Raw genomic sequence first — 17,412 nt, forward strand, 5'->3', positions numbered from 1 at the left:
ACGCAAAAAGAAAATCACAAGGCCCGTGCGAGGCACTAAACCGCATTCAAATACAGCAACCAAATCAGTTAGCGTCAAAGATTTTGTCATTAGAAATTCATACCTCTAACATTTGGCTGAAAACAAGAGATTGCAGGGGCTGCTCGCTTCTCGGCCGCGGCGCTAGCGACAGCAACAAGTCATCCGCTCACAGCTGAGTCCTCCAACGTACTGGAACTGCATGTGACAGAGCAGTTCAATCCTCAGGCCCTGATTGGACACATTCAATGGGGGTGTTCTCGCGCCGCTCTATGTGATTGGTTGGTTGTTGTCATGTGATCAGGGTGCAGAGCGATGCAAGGAAGCTGCAGTTCTCTGGCAATTTTAATAGTTGCAAGCTTTCCATTCTAATCCATGTGTGTGTAAATCTGAGGAAAGTGTAGAAAGGGTTTTCAGAATGGATTATCCACTGTGGCCGATTTTCCTGCTGGATTTTAATGCAAGAACGCTGCACTTGGAGTACTGGTATAAGGGATGTAGAATATCCATGCTGCCTGGCAGAAGACTGATCGATGAAGCGATTGTTCCCATTGGAAACAGGAAGGCAGCAGCAGTATGCTCACCACTGTTCATTTCACGGAATCAAAGACTCCATTTTTAAACAATAGATGAGTTTGCAAAAAATAAAAGTTACTCACGTCTTTGGGTGGGCTCGAACCACCAACCTTTCAATTAACAGCCAGAACGCGCTGGCCCATTGCGCCACACACGGAAATGTTTGCAATTGGAATTATTCCACATGAACCCATGTGATTATGCGCCAGAGTGTTCACAGCAGAGGCACCGCTTTCGAAGCAAATGAGAAGCTGCGTGGGGCCAAACCACTGTCAGGGTAGTCGTGGCCGAGTGGTTAAGGCGATGAACTAGAAATCCGTTGGGGTTTCCCCGCGCCGGTTCGAATCCTGCCGACTACGTCACCGAGGACATCGTCCCAAATGTTCGGTTTTTAAGTAATTTGAACTGCTGCCTTTCGGTTCCTCTGCCGAGATTTAAAGCCACAATCAAACAAAGTTTCAAGCAGAAAGTATAACAAGCACTTCACCCCATTATGACATTATGAGAGGCCTAAGCCAATAGGAGAATACTGCGCTATTTAACGCTCTTGAAACCGTCAAAGCAATTTTAACCGTCGAAAATATTTTATTTTGCAACCCATTGAAGAAAATGCACGTCTTCCGCGCAGCCATCTTCCAGTTGATGCTGCTTCCTACTGCGATGCTTATTTAATGAACTAAGGCAGACGAGCCACAGTTCTCAACAACGCCGGCCGAAATCGGTACATTAGATCATAAGAAATAGGAGCAGGATTTGGCCATGCGGCCCTCGATCATGCTCCGCCATTCAATAAGATCATGGCTGATCCTCTACCTCAACTGAAAATTACCGACCTAGCCTCATATACATTGATTTGCGTAAGGTACATATCCATCTCAGTTAATAATGTACTCAATGACTGAACCACCACAGCCCTCTGCGTTAGAAAACTCCAAAGATACACAACCCTTACAATGAAGCAATTTCTCCTCATCTCAATCTTAAATGGCCGGCCCCTTATTCTGAAACTTTGACCCCTAGTTCGGGCTCCACAGCCAGGGTAAACAACCTCTCAGAATCCGCCCAGTCAAGCCATGAAAGAATTTATATGTTCTTCCTTCGTAGCGTCTGCTGAATTCATTTCACCACAGAAAAATATGTTTAGCTGGATGGACAACCAGCAGGAAAAACAATGCAGCCAAAGATTTATTCTCCAACCACATTCCCTGAGGCACGCGGCCATACAAAGGGACAAAAGCAGCACACAAGAGAAATGGCGATTTGAATCCCGTTCGTAGTGTCGAATTTCCTCAATTTGACCGAACGCCATATGAAGCAACAATTTGAATCAGATATTGCATTTAATTTCAGTCGCAAAATGTTAAGCGATCACACACTGCAAACCGCACGCAAAAAGAAAATCACAAGGCCCGTGCGAGGCACTAAACCGCATTCAAATACAGCAACCAAATCAGTTGGCGTCAAAGATTTTGTCATTAGAAATTCATACCTCTAGCATTTGGCTGAAAACAAGAGATTGCAGGGGCTGCTCGCTTCTCGGCCGCGGCGCCAGCGACAGCAACAAGTCATCCGGTCACAGCTGAGTCCTCCAAATTACTGGAACTGCATGTGACAGAGCAGTTCAATCCTCAGGCCCTGATTGGACACATTCAATGGGGGTGTTCTCGCGCCGCTCTATGTGATTGGTTGGTTGTTGTCATGTGATCAGGGTGCAGGGCGATGCAAGGAAGCTGCAGTTCTCTGGCAATTGTAATAGTTGCAAGCTTTCCATTCTAATCCATGTATGTGTAAACCTGAGGAAAGTGTAGAAAAGGGTTTTCAGAATGGATTATCCACTTTGGCCGATTTTCCTGCTGGATTTTAATGGCAAGAACGCTGCACTTGGAGTATTGGTATAAGGGATGTAGAATATCCATGCTGCCTGGCAGAAGACTGATCGATGAAGCGATTGTTCCCATTGGAAACAGGAAGGCAGCAGCAGTATGCTCACCACTGTTCATTTCACGGAATCAAGAACTCCATTTTTATACAATAGCTAATAGGAAATATTTGCTCTCACAATCACAAGTTCCTCAGACTAATGGAATGAAAAACAAAGCTAACCCTCATCCTGAACAGACAGTCCAGCTCGCCACCTGTGTATTTTCACCTATCGTTGTCTTAATGTAACGTTCCCTGTGTTGATTGGACAGGTTGATAATATATTCAGAGAATCACAGAAATCCCACAGTGCAGATAAAAGCCATTTCGGCCCATTGAGCCCGCACCGACACATATCCCACCCTATCCCTGTAACCCCACGTATTTAATCCCCCAAATATTAAGGGTCAATTTATCATAGCCAATCAACCTGACCCGCACATGTTTTGGACTGTGGGAGAAAACCGGAGCACCCGGAGAAAACCCACACAAACACGGGCAGAATGTGCAAACTCTACACAGACAGTCACGTGAGGCCGGATTCGAACCTGGATTACCTGACGCTGTGAGGTAACAGGTGCTAACCACTATGCCACCGTGCTGCTCTGATTCTTATTATTCTTGTTATATTAAACGGATTGGAGCACAGGAGCAGATGAGATGCGCTTTTCAACAGGGAAGTCTTTCAGGGCAAACGGGGAAGTGGCTGTGAGATGGTGGTTGCGAGAGTGGCAGCATGAGTGGCGCGGTCGATAGATTTTAAGGACTGGAAAAAATGTTTAACCGAGGCCTCAGATTCTGGAACGCCTAAAACAACATTTTGCAGAAAACAACATTTGAAGATGTTGGGAAGTGAACCTAGAATTTCATACATGCGAAGCATAATACTCTACCACTGAGCTATATCCCCTACTGGTACCAGCTTGTAATGCAGTACAGAAGACCTGGCAGCCTCTTCTTTCTGATCTCCCTGTGTTTTCTCAATATGTGCTGAAGAAGGAGCGCCTGAAGCAACTGTGGGTGAAGAGAAGAATTCTGGCATCGTCAGGAACAGTGGAAGGGGAAATGAGAAGGACGTCTTCTGGAAATATTTGGCCTCGTCCCTATAGGAAAAATAGTAGACTGAGAGTAGAGCGCATGTAGTCCTTTAACATTATGGAGGAGTTAAAGTCATAGACTGTCATGCCTATGCCGGCTCTTCGAAAGAACTGTCAAATTTCATCCCACACCCCAGCGTTTTTCCCACAAGCCTGCAGATTATTGCAGTTCAAAAACATGTCCAATTGCCTTTTGAGGTTGCTTTGAATCTGACTCCACTACCATTTTAGGTAATGTGTTCCTGCACTTAACAAGCGCCTGCGCGCCAGTATATATTACATCTATTATCTCTGGTTACCTTTCCAATTGTCAGAGGAAATAGTTTTCCTACTTGACCTATCACACCACTTCAAGTTTTTGAAAATCTCTACCGTTTCTGCTTTAAGGAGAACAATCCTAGGTTCTCCAATCTCTCCACATAACTTGGTACCATTCTAGAAATCTGCCCTGCACCCTCTCCAAGGCCTAGCCATCCTTCCCAAAGTGTATGCCATAATTGAACACAATAGTCCCGCTGAGGGTAACCAGTGTTTTAGGAAGATTTAGCATAACTTCTTTAGTTTTCTTCTCTATTCCTCTATTGATAAAGCCAAGGTTCCCATGTGCATTTTAACAGCCGTGTCCTGCCAGCATCAAAGATTTGTGCACATACACCGCCGGGTCTCTCTGTTCATGCACCCGTCTGAAATTCTACCATTTCGTTGATTTTGCCTCTCCTCATTCGTCCTAACAAAATATATAACGTCACACTTCTCTGCGTTAACTTCCATCTGCCATGTTTTTTCCCATCCTTCTTGAAGGCGATCAGAGAGTCAGCTCCCACAACACCGGAGTGCAACGCATTACTGCTCTCTGGAAAAATAAAACCACCTAAAATCCAGTCTATTTCTCCCTCTGTGTCAGCTTGAGGATATATTCGTGATATAATAATCGGAATGGAGCGCAGGAGCAGAGGGGAGGTGCTGTTCAACCGGGAAGTTTAGAAGGGCGAACAGGGAAGCGGCGGTGAGATGGTGGCAGCAAGGAGCAACAAAATTGTAAGAAGTGGTGGAATCTGAGTAAGTGAGATACAGCGCACGTGGAGACGTGTGCGTGAACAGAAATGATAGCATCGAAAGTTTAAGAAGTGATATAGATAAAACTGTCTGGCCTGCATAGTATAACGCTTTCTGTGAAACGAAATTTATAAATGCAACCATAACTGGCAGCGGTGGGGTTCTGAACCGCACCTCCGAAAGGCAGGAACCTAAATCCAGCGCTTTAAACCGCTCGGCCACGCTACCACAGCAATCGGTTGCGGAATCTGAAAATAGTAACTGGTGAATGAAATGAGGCTTGGTCTTTTAAATAAAAGGGGAAACAAAAGGAAATTAAATTCGTGGTCGGCAACTCTCTTCTGATGCAACCCACCAGATCAGAAGAAGCTACCTGTTCACAGGGCAACACTAATTAATAGATCTTTGTTGGAACACTCCCAATATAAATTTAATTCATAATTTATCCGTGTTGTGTATTGCAAGTAGGAAGTTGGTGTAAGTAAAGTGTGATAAGAATAAGTGCGATTTGATTGTGTGCAGCAATAGAGGTTTTTATTGTTGGTGTAAATAAGACTGCTGATAGTAGAGGATGGCTTCGATCTATCGACCTCTGGGTTATGGGCCCAGCACGCTTCCGCTGCGCCGCTCTGCTGTCGGTTGGTGCCGAATCCCGGCTGGTGTTTCGGTTCCGATGGCGTAGGGTGCTGTGTGTTAGCGAGACCAATATCAGCATCCAGGCTGTGTTGAAAGCTACAGCATGGCCCTCAAACAGCCCAGAGACCCGGGCCCCGCAACACCCGTGCTGGGAAGCTCACATGGCTGAACAATGTCACAAGGACACTCAGTATTACTCCACCCACAATGGGACAGACACAGAATGCCACGCAGAAAACTAGCAAGGGTCTTTCTGGCCACTCAAAGGGAGGGACAGAGAAAGACACTGAAGAAACCAGAGAGAGAGAGACAGGCCTAATAAAGCGAGGGAGAGATAGAGACGGAGGGAAAACCGAGCAAGCGACAGAAACAGAGAGGGTTTGTGGACAGACAGGACAACGGAGACTGAGATGAAGAGAGAGAGAGAGACTTGCATGAAGGAGCTTTCTGCAGGGTAAATATGTTCCCTGTTGTGTAAAGATGTTCCCTCTTGTGTGAAGATGTTCTCTGTTGTGTAAAGGTTTTCCCTGTTGTTTAGAGATGTTGTCTGCTTTGTAAAGATGTCCGATATTGAGTAATGTGTTTCCTGTTGTGTAAAGGTTCTCCGTGTTGTGTAACGGTGTTCCGTCTTGTGTGAAGGTATTCCATGTTGTGTAAAGGCCAAGAGCACCATCTGGTGCTGGAGAGGCGGCGCTGCAGGAATGCGTTGAGAGAAAGGGGAAGGCCAAGGCTGCTCCAAGTTTGCAGCATTTGCAGCTTATGTTGGTGCGAGAAAAGTGTTTTGAAAGTTTTGTTGCAGGTTCTTGTGTTTATTGCAAGAAGGAAGTTGCTGTAAGTGAAGCGGAAAGTGCGATATAAATACCTGCCGCAATGAGCCTGAAATTTACCATAATTATAAGAGGAGGGAATAATAGGAAATATTTGCCCTCCGAATCACATTTCCTCAGACTAATGGTATGAAAAGCACATCTGACACTCATCCTGAACATAGAGTCCAGATCACCTCCAAGTTTTTTTTTGCATTACAGAATGGATCTTCTCTTAACAATCACAGAATCACAGAAACCTCACAGTGCAGATAGAGGCCATTTCGGCCCATCGAGCCTGCACCGACACATATCCCACCTGATCCCCGTAACCCCTACACCAACACATATCCCACCCTATCCCCACGTATTTAATCCCCCTAACACTAAGGGTCAATTTTTTTTTATCATAGCCAATCAACCTAACCCGCACATCTTTGGACTGTGGGAGGAAACCGGAGCACCCGGAGAAAACCCACGCAAACACGGGGAGAATGTGCAAACTCCACACAGACAGTCACCCGAGGCCGGATTCGAACCCGGGTCCCTGGCGCTGTGAGGCAACAGTGCTAACCACTATGCCACCGTGCCGCAATGTATTAATGCAACTTTCGCTGTCTGGATAGGTTAGATTGAACAAAAGATACTCGTGTTACATTAATTGGATTTGAGCACAGGAGCAAATGGGAGGTGCTGTTGAACCGGCAAGTTTGGAAGGGCGAACGGGGAAACGACGGAGAGATGGTGGGTGCGAGAGTGACAGCAATGGGGGGCGCGATCGATAGATTGTAAGAAATGGAAGAAACACAAATGTAAAAGTGCTGTATATCTGAATAAGTGAGAGGCAGCAATTAGTGAGAGATGTGAGTGAACGGTCTGAATTCAGTTGGTTGGGTAACGATGGTTGCAGTTTCCAATGCTGGTTTCCGGCCAATTATGGACCAGACGAAATTCTGCAAACCGTATCTGCCTGTGAATAACAACTGAAGGAGAAAGTGATATGATAGTGAACAAAACCAGCCAGCCTGCACTGTTTACGACGCAATTTATGAATGCTGCAACATGTGGCAGCGGTGGGATTCGAACTCAAGCTCACGGCGAAATTAGAGAATAAATCCAGCGCCGTTGACCGCTCAGCCCCGCTACCACAGCACACCGCGAGTTCTGAAACAAGTAACTGGTGATTGAAAGGTGGCTTGGTTTTGTAAAATAAAAAGTGGAAACAAAAGGAAATTATATTCCGGGACGGCAAAATCACTTCTGATGCAACCCACTGGATCAGAAGAAGCTACGTGTTCGCATGGCAACACTAATAAATAGATGTTTGTGGAACACACCTATTGTAAATTGAATTCATAATTTATCCCTGTTGTGTATTACAAGCAGGACGTTGGAGTAAGTCAATTGTAAACAGTGGTAAAAAATTAAGTGCGATGTGATTGTGGGCAGCAATGGAGCTTTTTATTGTTGGTATAAGTAAGAATGCAAATAGAAGAGGATGGCTTCGAGCCATCGACCGCTAGAGTTATGGACCCAGCAAGCTTCCGCTGCACCGGTTTGCTGTTGGTTGGTCCAAACTGCCGGCTGGTGTTTAGTTTCAGATGCCGCACGGTGCTCTCTGCTAGCGAGACAAATTTCAGCATCCAAGCTGTGTTCAAAGCTGCAGCATGGCCTTCAAACAGCCCAGAGACCGGGACCCCGCAGCACCCGTGTTGACAGGCTCACATGTCTGCATAATGTCACAAGGACACTCAGTATTACTCCACCGACAATGGGACAGACACAAAGTGACACACAGCAAACTAGCAAGTGTCTTTCTGGCCACACAAAGGGAGGGACAGAGAAAGACAATGAAGAAACCAGAGAGAGAGATAGAGAGAGAGACAGACAGACCGAATAACACGAGGGAGAGACAGAGACGGAGGGAATGCGTTGAGAGAAAGGGGAAGGCCAAGGCTGCTCCAAGTTTGCAGCATTTGCAGCTAATATTGTTACGAATAAAGTGATTTGAAAGTTGTGTGGCAGGCTCTTGTGTTTACTGCAAGAAGGAAGTTCCCGTAAGTAAAGCGTAAAGTGTGATAAAAAAAAACCTGACGCTTTGAGCCTGAAAGTTTTCATAAATATGAGGAGAGAACAATAGGAAAAAATTGCACTCCTAATCTCAACTTCCTCAGTCTAATGGTGTGAAAAACACATCTGACTCACATCCTGAAGTCAGAGTCCAGATCCCACCCACCCTTTTTTTTACGGAATGGATCTTCTCTTAACCATCTCTTAATGTAACTTTCGCTGTCTGGATAGGTTAGATTGAACAAAAATACTCGTGTTACAATAATCGGATTGGAGCACAGGAGCAAAGGGGAGGGGCTGTTGAACCGGCAAGATTGGAAGGTCGAACGGGGAAACGACGGAGAGATGGTGGGTGCGAGATGGACAGCAATGGGGGGCGCGGTGGACAGATTGCAAAAAATGGAAGAAACAAAATTGTAAAAGTGGTGTATATCTGAATAAGTAAGAGGCAGCAGGTGTGGAGACGAGTGAGTGAACGAGCTGAATTCAGTTGGATGGGTGGCGGTGTTTGTTGTGTTCGGGACGGTGTTCAGGCCAATTATGGACCAGAGGAAATTCTGCAATCAGACCTGTCTGCCAATGAAGGAAAAGGAGACATAATACTGAACAAAACCGCCATGCCTGCACGGTTTACGGCTGTTGGCAAAGAAAAGAAATTTGCGAATGCCGCAATATTTGGCAGCGGTGGGATTCGAACCCACGCCCCCGAAATGACTGCACTCTTAACCCAGCGCCTTAGACCGCTTGGCCACGCTACCACAGCAATACTCTACGGAATCTGAAACTAGTGACTGGTGATTGAAATGTGGCTTGACCTTGTAATTAAAAGGGGAAACAAAAGGAAATTAAATTCGTGATCGGCAGACTCTCTTCTGATGTAACCCACTAGATCAGTAGAAGCTACCTGTTCACAGGGCAACACTGATAAATAGATCTTTGTTGGAACACACCCATTGTAAATTTAATTCATAATTTATCCCTGTTGTGTATTGCAAGCAGGAAGTTATCGTAAGTAAAGTGTGATAAAAATAATTGCGAATAGAAATAGAGGTTTTTATTGATGGTGTAAATAAGAATGCAAATGGCAGAGAATGGCTTCGATCCATCGATCTCTGGGTTATGGGCCCAGCACGCTTCCGCTGCGCCACTCTGCTGCCGGTTTATGCACGATCCCATCTGGTGTTTAGATTCCGATGCTCCACGGTGCTGTGTGTCAGCGAGACAAATTTCAGCATCCAGGCTGTGTTGTAAGATATCGCATGTCCCTCAAACAGCCCAGAGACCCGGTCACCGCAGCACCCGTGTTGGCAGGCTCACATGGCTACATATTGTCACAAGGACACTCAGTATTACTCCACCGACAATGGGACAGTCACAAAATGACACACAGAAAACCAGCAAGGGTCTTTCTGGCCACACAAAGGGAGGGACAGAGAAAGACACTTAAGAAACCAGAGCGAGAGACAGACCGAATAACACGATGGAGAGACAGAGACTGAGGGAAACCGAGACTGCGAGAGAAACAGCGAGGGTTTGTAGACAGACATCGGAAACCGAGACTGAGATGAAGAGAGAGACTTGCATGAAGGTGCTTTCTGCTGTGTAAAGAAATTCCCGGTTGTGTAAAGATGTTCCCTGTTATATAAAGTTGTTCCCTGTTGTGTAAAGATGTTCTCTGTTGTGTAAAGTTTTTCTCTGTTGTTTAGAGATTTTGTCTGCTTTGTGAAGATGTCCGATATTGAGTAATGTGTTTCCTGTTGTGTAAAGGTTCTCCGTGTTGTCTAACGGTGTTCCGTCTTGTGTGAAGGTATTCCCTGTTGTGCAAAGGCCAAGACCACCATCTGGTGCTGGAGAGGCGGCGTTGCCGGAATGCGTTGAGAGAAAGGGGAAGGCCAAGGCTGCTTCAAGTCTGCAGCATTTGCAGCTTATGTTGGTGCGAATAAAGTGATTTGAAAGTTGTGTTGCAGATTCTTGTGTTTACTGCTAGAAGGAAGTCCCTGTAAGTAAAGCGTAAAGTGTGATAAAAAAAACCTGACGCATTGAGCCTGAAATTTTTCATAATTATGAGGAGAGAACAATAGGGAATATTTGCCCTCCTAATCACAACTTCTTCAGACTAATGGTATGAAAAACACATCTGACTCAAATCCTGAAGCCAGAGTCCAGATCCCACCCACCCTTTTTTTCACAGAATGGATCTTCTCTTAACCATGTCTCAAGGTAACTTTCGCTGTCTGGATAGGTTAGGTTGAACAAAAGACACTCGTGTTACATTAATCGGATTGGAGCACAGGAGAAAATGGGAGGGGCTGTTGAACTGGCAAGTTTGGAAGGGCGAACGGGGAAATGACGGAGAGATGGAGGGTGCGAGATTGACAGCAATGGGGGGCGCGGTCGACAGATTGCAAAAAATGGAAGAAACAAACTTGTAAAAGTGGTGCATACCTGAATAAGTGAGAGGCAGCAGGTGTGGAGACGAGTGAGTGAACGAGCTGAATTCAGTTGGTTGGCTGGCGGTGTTTGTAGTGTTCGGGACGGTGTTCAGGCCAATTATGGACCAGAGGAAATTCTGCAATCAGATCTGTCTGCCAATACCAACTGAAGAAAAAGGTGACATAATACTGAACAAAACCGCCGTGCCTGCACGGTTTACGGCTATTGGCAAAGCAACGAAATTTACGAATGCCGCAATATCTGGCAGTTCCGGGATTCGAACTCTCGCCCTCGCAGCTATTAATCCAGCATCTTAGACCGCTCGGCCACGCTACCAGATCAATGAGCAGTGGAATCTGAAACTAGTGACTGCTGATTGAAATATGGCTTGTTCTTGGAAGTGAAAGGGGAAACAAAAGGAAATTAAATTCGTGATCGGCAAACTCTCTTCTGATGCAACCCACTAGATCAGAAGAACCTACCTGTTTACAGGGAAACACTGATAAATAGATCGTTGTTGGAACACACCCATTGTAAATTTAATCAATAATTTATCCCTGTTGTGTATTGCAAGCAGGAAGTTATTGTAAGTAAAGTGTGGTAAAAATAAGTGCGATTTGATTGCGTGTAGCATTAGAAGTTTTTAGTGTTGGTGCAAATAAAAATGCAAATAGGAGAAAATGGTTTCGATCCATCAATCTCAGAGCTATGGGCCCAACGCGCTTCCGCTGCGCCACTCTGCTGCGTGCCAGTGTAAACTCTCGGCTGGTGTTTAGGTTCCGATGCCCCACGGTGCTGTATGTTAGCGAGACAAATTTCAGCATCCAGGCTCTGTTGAAAGCTACAGCATGGCCGTCAAACAGCCAAGAGACCGGGATCCCGCAGCACCAGAATCAGATATTGCATTTAATTTCAGTCGCAAAATGTTAAGCGATCACACACTGCAAACCGTACGCAAAAAGTTAATCACAAGGCCCGCGCAAGGCACTAAACTGCATTCAAATACAGCAACCAAATCAGTTAGCGTCAAAGATTTTGTCATTAGAAATTCATACCTCGAGCATTTGGCTGAAAACAAGAGATTGCAGAGGCTGCTCGCTTCTCGGCCGCGGCGCCAGCGACAGCAACAAGTCATCCGCTCACAGCTGAGTCCTCCAACGTACTGGAACTGCTTGTGACAGAGCAGTTGAACCCTCAGGCCCTGATTGGACACATTCAATGGGGGTGTTCTCGCGCCGCTCTATGTGATTGGTTGGTTGTTCTCACGTGATCAGGGTGCGGAGCGATGCAAGGAAGCTGAAATTCTCTGGCAATTGTAATAGTTTCAAGCTTTCCATTCTAATCCATGTATGTGTAAACCTGAGGAAAGTGTAGAAAAGGGTTTTCAGAATGTATTATCCACTGTGGCCGATTTTCCTGCTGGATTTTAATGCAAGAACGCTGCACTTGGAATATGGGTATAAGGGAAGTAGAATATCCATGCTGCCTGGCAGAAGACTGATCGATGAAGCGATTGTTCCCATTGGAAGCAGGAAGGCAGCAGCAGTATGCTCACCACTGTTCATTTCACGGAATCATAGACTCCATTTTTAAACAACAGATGAGTGTGCAAAAATTAAAAGTTACTCACGTCTCTGGGTGGGCTCGAATCACCCACCTTTCAGTTAGCAGCCGAATGCGCTGGCCCATTGTGCCACAGAGACATACACGAAAATGTTTGCAATTGGAGTTATTCCACATGAACCCATGTGATTATGTGCCAGAGCGTTCACAGCAGAGGCACCGATAGCGAAGCAAATGAGGATCTGCGTGGGTTCACACCACCGTCAGGGTAGTCGTTGCCGAGTGGTTAAGGCGATGGGCTAGCAATCCATTGGTTTTTCCTCGCGCAGGTTCGAATCCTGTCGACGACAGCATCGAGGACATCGTCACAAATGATCGGTTTTTCATTAATTTGAACTGCTGCCTTTCGGTTCCTCTGCCGAGATTCAAAGCTACAATCAAACAAAGTTTCAAAGCGGAAAGAATAACAAGGACTTTACGAGAGGCCAAAGCCAAAGGAGAATACTATATTATTTAACGCTCTTGAAACCGTCAAAGCAATTTTAACCATCGAAAATATTTTATTTTGCAACCCATTGAAGAAAATGCACGTCTTCCGCTCAGCCATCGTCCAGTTCATGCTGCTTCCTACTGCGATGATATTTAATGAACTAAGCCAGACGAGCCACAGTTCTCAACACCGCCGGCCTAAATCGGTACATTAGATCATAAGAAAGTGGAGCAGGATTTGGCCATGCGGCCCTCAATCATGCTCCGCCATTCAATAAGATCATGGCTGATCCTCTACCTCAACTGAAAATTACCGACCAAGCCCCATATACCTTGATTTCCGTAATGTACATATCCATCTCAGTTAGGAATGTACTCAACGACTGAACCGCCACAGCCCTCTGCGTTAGAAAACTCCAAAGATACACAACCCTTACAATGAAGCAATTTATCCTCATCTCAATCTTAAATGGCCGGCCCCTTATTCTGAAACTTTGACCCCTAGTTCGGGCTCCACAGCCAGGGTAAACAACCTCTCAGATTCCGTCCAGTGAAGCCATGAAATAATTTATATGTTGTTCCTTCGTTGAGTCTGCTGAATTCATTTCACCACAGAAAACTATGTTTAGCTGGATGGAGAACCAGCAGGAAATACAATGCAGCCAAAGATTTATTCTCCAACCACATTCCGTGAGGCACGCGGCCATACAAAGGGACAAAAGCAGTACACGAGAGAAAAGGCGATTTGAATCCCGTTCGTCGTGTCGAATTTCCTCAATTTGACCGAACGCCATATGAAGCAACAATTTGAATCAGATATTGCATTTAATTTCAGGCGCAAACTGTTAAGCGATCACACACTGCAAACCGTATGCAAAAAGAAAATCACAAGGCCCGTGCGAGGCAATAAACCGCATTCAAATACAGCAACCAAATCAGTTAGCGTCAAAGATTTTGTCGTTAGAAATTCATCCCTCTAGCATTTGGCTGAAAACAAGAGATTGCAGGGGCTGCACGCTTCTCGGCCGCGGCGCCAGCGACAGCAACAAGTCATCCGCTCACAGCTGAGTCCTCCAACCTACTGGAACTGCTTGTGACAGAGCAGTTCAATCCTCAGGCCCTGATTGGACACATTCAATGGGGGTGTTCTCGCGCCGTTCTATGTGATTGGTTGGTTGTTGTCACGTGATCAGGGTGCGGAGCGATGCAAGGAAGCTGAAGTTCTCTGGCAATTGTAATAGTTTCAAGGGTTCCATTCTAATCCATGTATGGTTAAACCTGAGGAAAGTGCAGAAAAGGTTTTTCAGAATGGATTATCCACTGTGGCCGATTTTCCTGCTGGATTTTAATGCAAGAACGCTGCACTTGGAATATGGGTATAAGGGAAGTAGAATATCCATGCTGCCTGGCAGAAGACTGATCGATGAAGCGATTGTTCCCATTGGAAACAGGAAGGCAGCAGCAGTATGCTCACCACTGTTCATTTCATGGAATCATAGACTCCATTTTTAAACAATAGATGAGTGTGCAAAAATTAAAAGTTACTCACGTCTCTGGGTGGGCTCGAACCACCAACCTTTCAGTTAACAGCCGAACGCCCTGGCCCATTGCGCCACAGAGACAGACACGAAAATGTTTGCAATTGGAATTATTCCACATGAACCCATGTGATTATGTGCCAGAGCGTTCACAGCAGAGGCACCGATATCGAAGCAAATGAGGATCTGCGTGGGGCCACACTCCCGTCAGGGTAGTCGTTGCCGAGTGGTTAAGACGATGGACTAAAAATCCATTGGGTGATTCTCCGCGCAGGTTCGAATCCTGCCGACTACGGCATCGAGGACATCGTCACAAATGATCGGTTTTTAATTAATTTGAACTGCCGCCTTCCGGTTCCTCTGCCGAGATTCAAAGCTACAATCAAACAAAGTTTCAAGCGGAAAGTTTAACAAGCACTTTACGACATTACGAGAGGCCTAAGCCAAAGGAGAATACTACGTTATTTACCGCTCTTGAAACCGTCAAAGCAATTTTAACCATCGAAATTATTTTATTTTGCAACCCATTGAAGAAAATGCACGTCTTCCGCTCAGCCATCGTCCAGTTCATGCTGCTTCCTACTGCGATGTTTATTTAATGAACTAAGCCAGACGAGCCACAGTTCTCAACACCGCCGGCCTAAATCGGAACATTAGATCATAAGAAATAGGAGCAGGATATGGCCATTCGGCCCTCGATCATGCTCCGCCATTCAATAAGATCATGGCTGATCCTCTACCTCAACTGAAATTTACCGACCAAGCCCCATATACCTTGACTTCCGTAATGTCCATATCCATCTCGGTTAGGAATGTACTCAACGACTGAACCGCCACAGCCCTCTGCGTTAGAAAACTCCAAAGATACACAACCCTTACAATGAAGCAATTTCTCCACATCTCAATCTTAAATGGCCGGCCCCTTATTCTGAAACTTTGACCCCTAGTTCGGGCTCCACGGCCAGGGTAAATAACCTCTCAGAATCCGTCCAGTGAAGCCATGAAAGAATTTATATGTTCTTCCTTCGTAGAGTCTGCTGAATTCATTTCACCACAGAAAACTATGTTTAGCTGGATGGACAACCAGCAGGAAAAACAATGCAGCCAAAGATTTATTCTCCAACCACATACCCTGACGCACGCGGCCGTACAAAGGGACAAAAGCAGCACACGAGAGAAAAGGCGATTTGAATCCCTTTCGTGGTGTCGAATTTCCTCAATTTGACCGAACGCCGTAGGAAGCAACAATTTGAATCAGATATTGCATTTAATTTCAGTAGCAAACTGTTAAGCGATCACACACTGCAAACCGTACGCAAAAAGTTAATCACAAGGCCCGTGCGAGGCACTAAACCGCATTCAAATACAGCAAACAATTCAGTTAGCGTCAAAGATTTTGTCGTTAGAAATTCATACCTCTAGCATTTGGCTGAAAACAAGAGATTGCAGGGGCTGCTCGCTTCTCGGCCGCGGCGCCAGCGACAGCAACAAGTCATCCGCTCACAGTTGAGTCCTCCAACGTACTGGAACTGCTTGTTACTGAGCAGTTCAATCCTCAGGCCCTGATTGGACACATTCAATGGGGGCGTTCTCGCGCCGCTCTATGTGATTCGTTGGTTGTTGTCATGTGATCAGGGTGCGGTGCGATGCAAGGAGGCTGAAATTGTCTGGCAATTGTTATTATTTCAAGCTTTCCGTTCTAATCCATGTATGTGTAGAAAAGGGTTTTCAGAATGGATTATCTGCTGTGGCCGAATTTCCTGCTGGGTTTTAATGAAAGAACACTGCACTTGGAATATTGGTATAAGGGAAGTAGAATATCCAGGCTGCCTGGAAGAAGACTGATCGATGAAGTTATTTTTTTTAAATTCACTGATGGGTTGTGGGCGTCGCTGGCTGGCTCGGCCTGCATTTAGTGCCCATCCCTAATTGCCCTTGAGAAGATGGTGGGGAGCCACCTTCTTGAACCGCTGCAGTCCATATGGTGTAGGTACACCCACACTGCTGTTAGGAAGGGTTCTCCAGGATTTTGGCCCAGCGACAGTGAAGGAACGGCGATACATGTCCAAGTCAGGATGGCTTGCGGCTTGGAGAGGAACTTGTAAGTGGTGATGTTCCCATGCGTTTGCTGCCCTTGTCCTTCTAAGTGGTAGAGATCGCGGGTTTGGAAGGTGCTGTTGCAGGAGCATTGGCGAGTAGTGCAGTGCATCTTGTAGATGGTACGCCGATGGTGGAGGGAGTGAATGTTGAAGATGGAGTGCCAATCAAGTGGACTGCTTTATCCTGAATGGTGTCGAGCTTCTTGAGTGTTGTTGGAGCAGCACTCATCCAGGCAAGTGGAGAGTATTCCATCACACTCCTGACTTGTGCCTTGTAGATGGTAGAAAGGCTTTGGGGAGTCAGGAGGTGAGACACTCGCTGCAGAATTCCCAGCCTCTGGCCTGCTCTTGTAGCCACAGTATTTATATGGCTGGCCCACTTCAGTTTCTGATCAATGGTGACCACCGGCATGTTGATAGTGGGGGATTCAGCGATGGTAATGCCATTGAATGTCAAGGGGAGATGGCTAGAGTCTCGCTTGTTGGAGATGGTCATTGCCTGGCACTTGTGTGGTGCGAAAGTTAATTGCCACTTTTCAGCCCCAGTCTGAATGTTGTCCAGGTCTTGCTGCATATGGACACGGACTGCTTCAGTATCTGACGAGTCTCGAATGGTGCTGAACAGTGTGCAATCATCAGCGAACATCCCCACTTCTGACCTTATGATGGAGGGATGGTCATTGATGAAACAGCTGAAGATGGTTGGGCCTAGGACACTGCCCTGAGGAACTCCTGCAGTGATGTCATGTGATTGAGATGAATGACCTCCAACAAGCACAGCCAACTTCCTTTGTGCTAGGTATGATTCCAACCAATGGAGAGTTTTCCCTTTGATTCCCATTGACTTCAGTTTTGCTAGGGATCCTTGATGCCACACTCGATCAAATGCTGCCTTGATGTCAAGGGCAGTCACTCTCACCTCATCTCTTGAGTTCAGCTCTTTTGTCCATGTTTGGACCAAGGCTGTAATGAGGTCAGGAGCTGAGTGGCCTTGGCGAAACCCAAACTGGGCGTCAGTTAGCAGGTTATTGCTGAGTAAGTGCCGCTTGATAGCACTGTCGATGACACCTTCCATCACTTTGCTGATGATTGAGAGTAGACTGATGGGACC

General features: G+C 46.0%; 2 non-coding genes across 2 annotated transcripts; both read left to right on the top strand.

The window, feature by feature from the left end:
- The first annotated feature begins 12,443 nt into the window (after positions 1-12,443).
- trnaa-agc (transfer RNA alanine (anticodon AGC)) lies at positions 12,444-12,525 on the top strand. The gene has a single exon. It is a non-coding gene; the product is annotated as a tRNA-Ala (tRNA).
- Positions 12,526-14,414: 1,889 nt separating this feature from the next.
- On the top strand, positions 14,415-14,497 carry trnaf-aaa (transfer RNA phenylalanine (anticodon AAA)). Its single transcript has one exon. It is a non-coding gene; the product is annotated as a tRNA-Phe (tRNA).
- The last annotated feature ends 2,915 nt before the right edge of the window (positions 14,498-17,412 follow it).

This window comes from Somniosus microcephalus, unplaced genomic scaffold (genome assembly GCF_052327205.1).
Source record: "Somniosus microcephalus isolate GS21.2 unplaced genomic scaffold, FLI_Smic_1.0 unresolved_chr9, whole genome shotgun sequence".
NCBI classification, from domain to species: domain Eukaryota; kingdom Metazoa; phylum Chordata; class Chondrichthyes; order Squaliformes; family Somniosidae; genus Somniosus; species Somniosus microcephalus.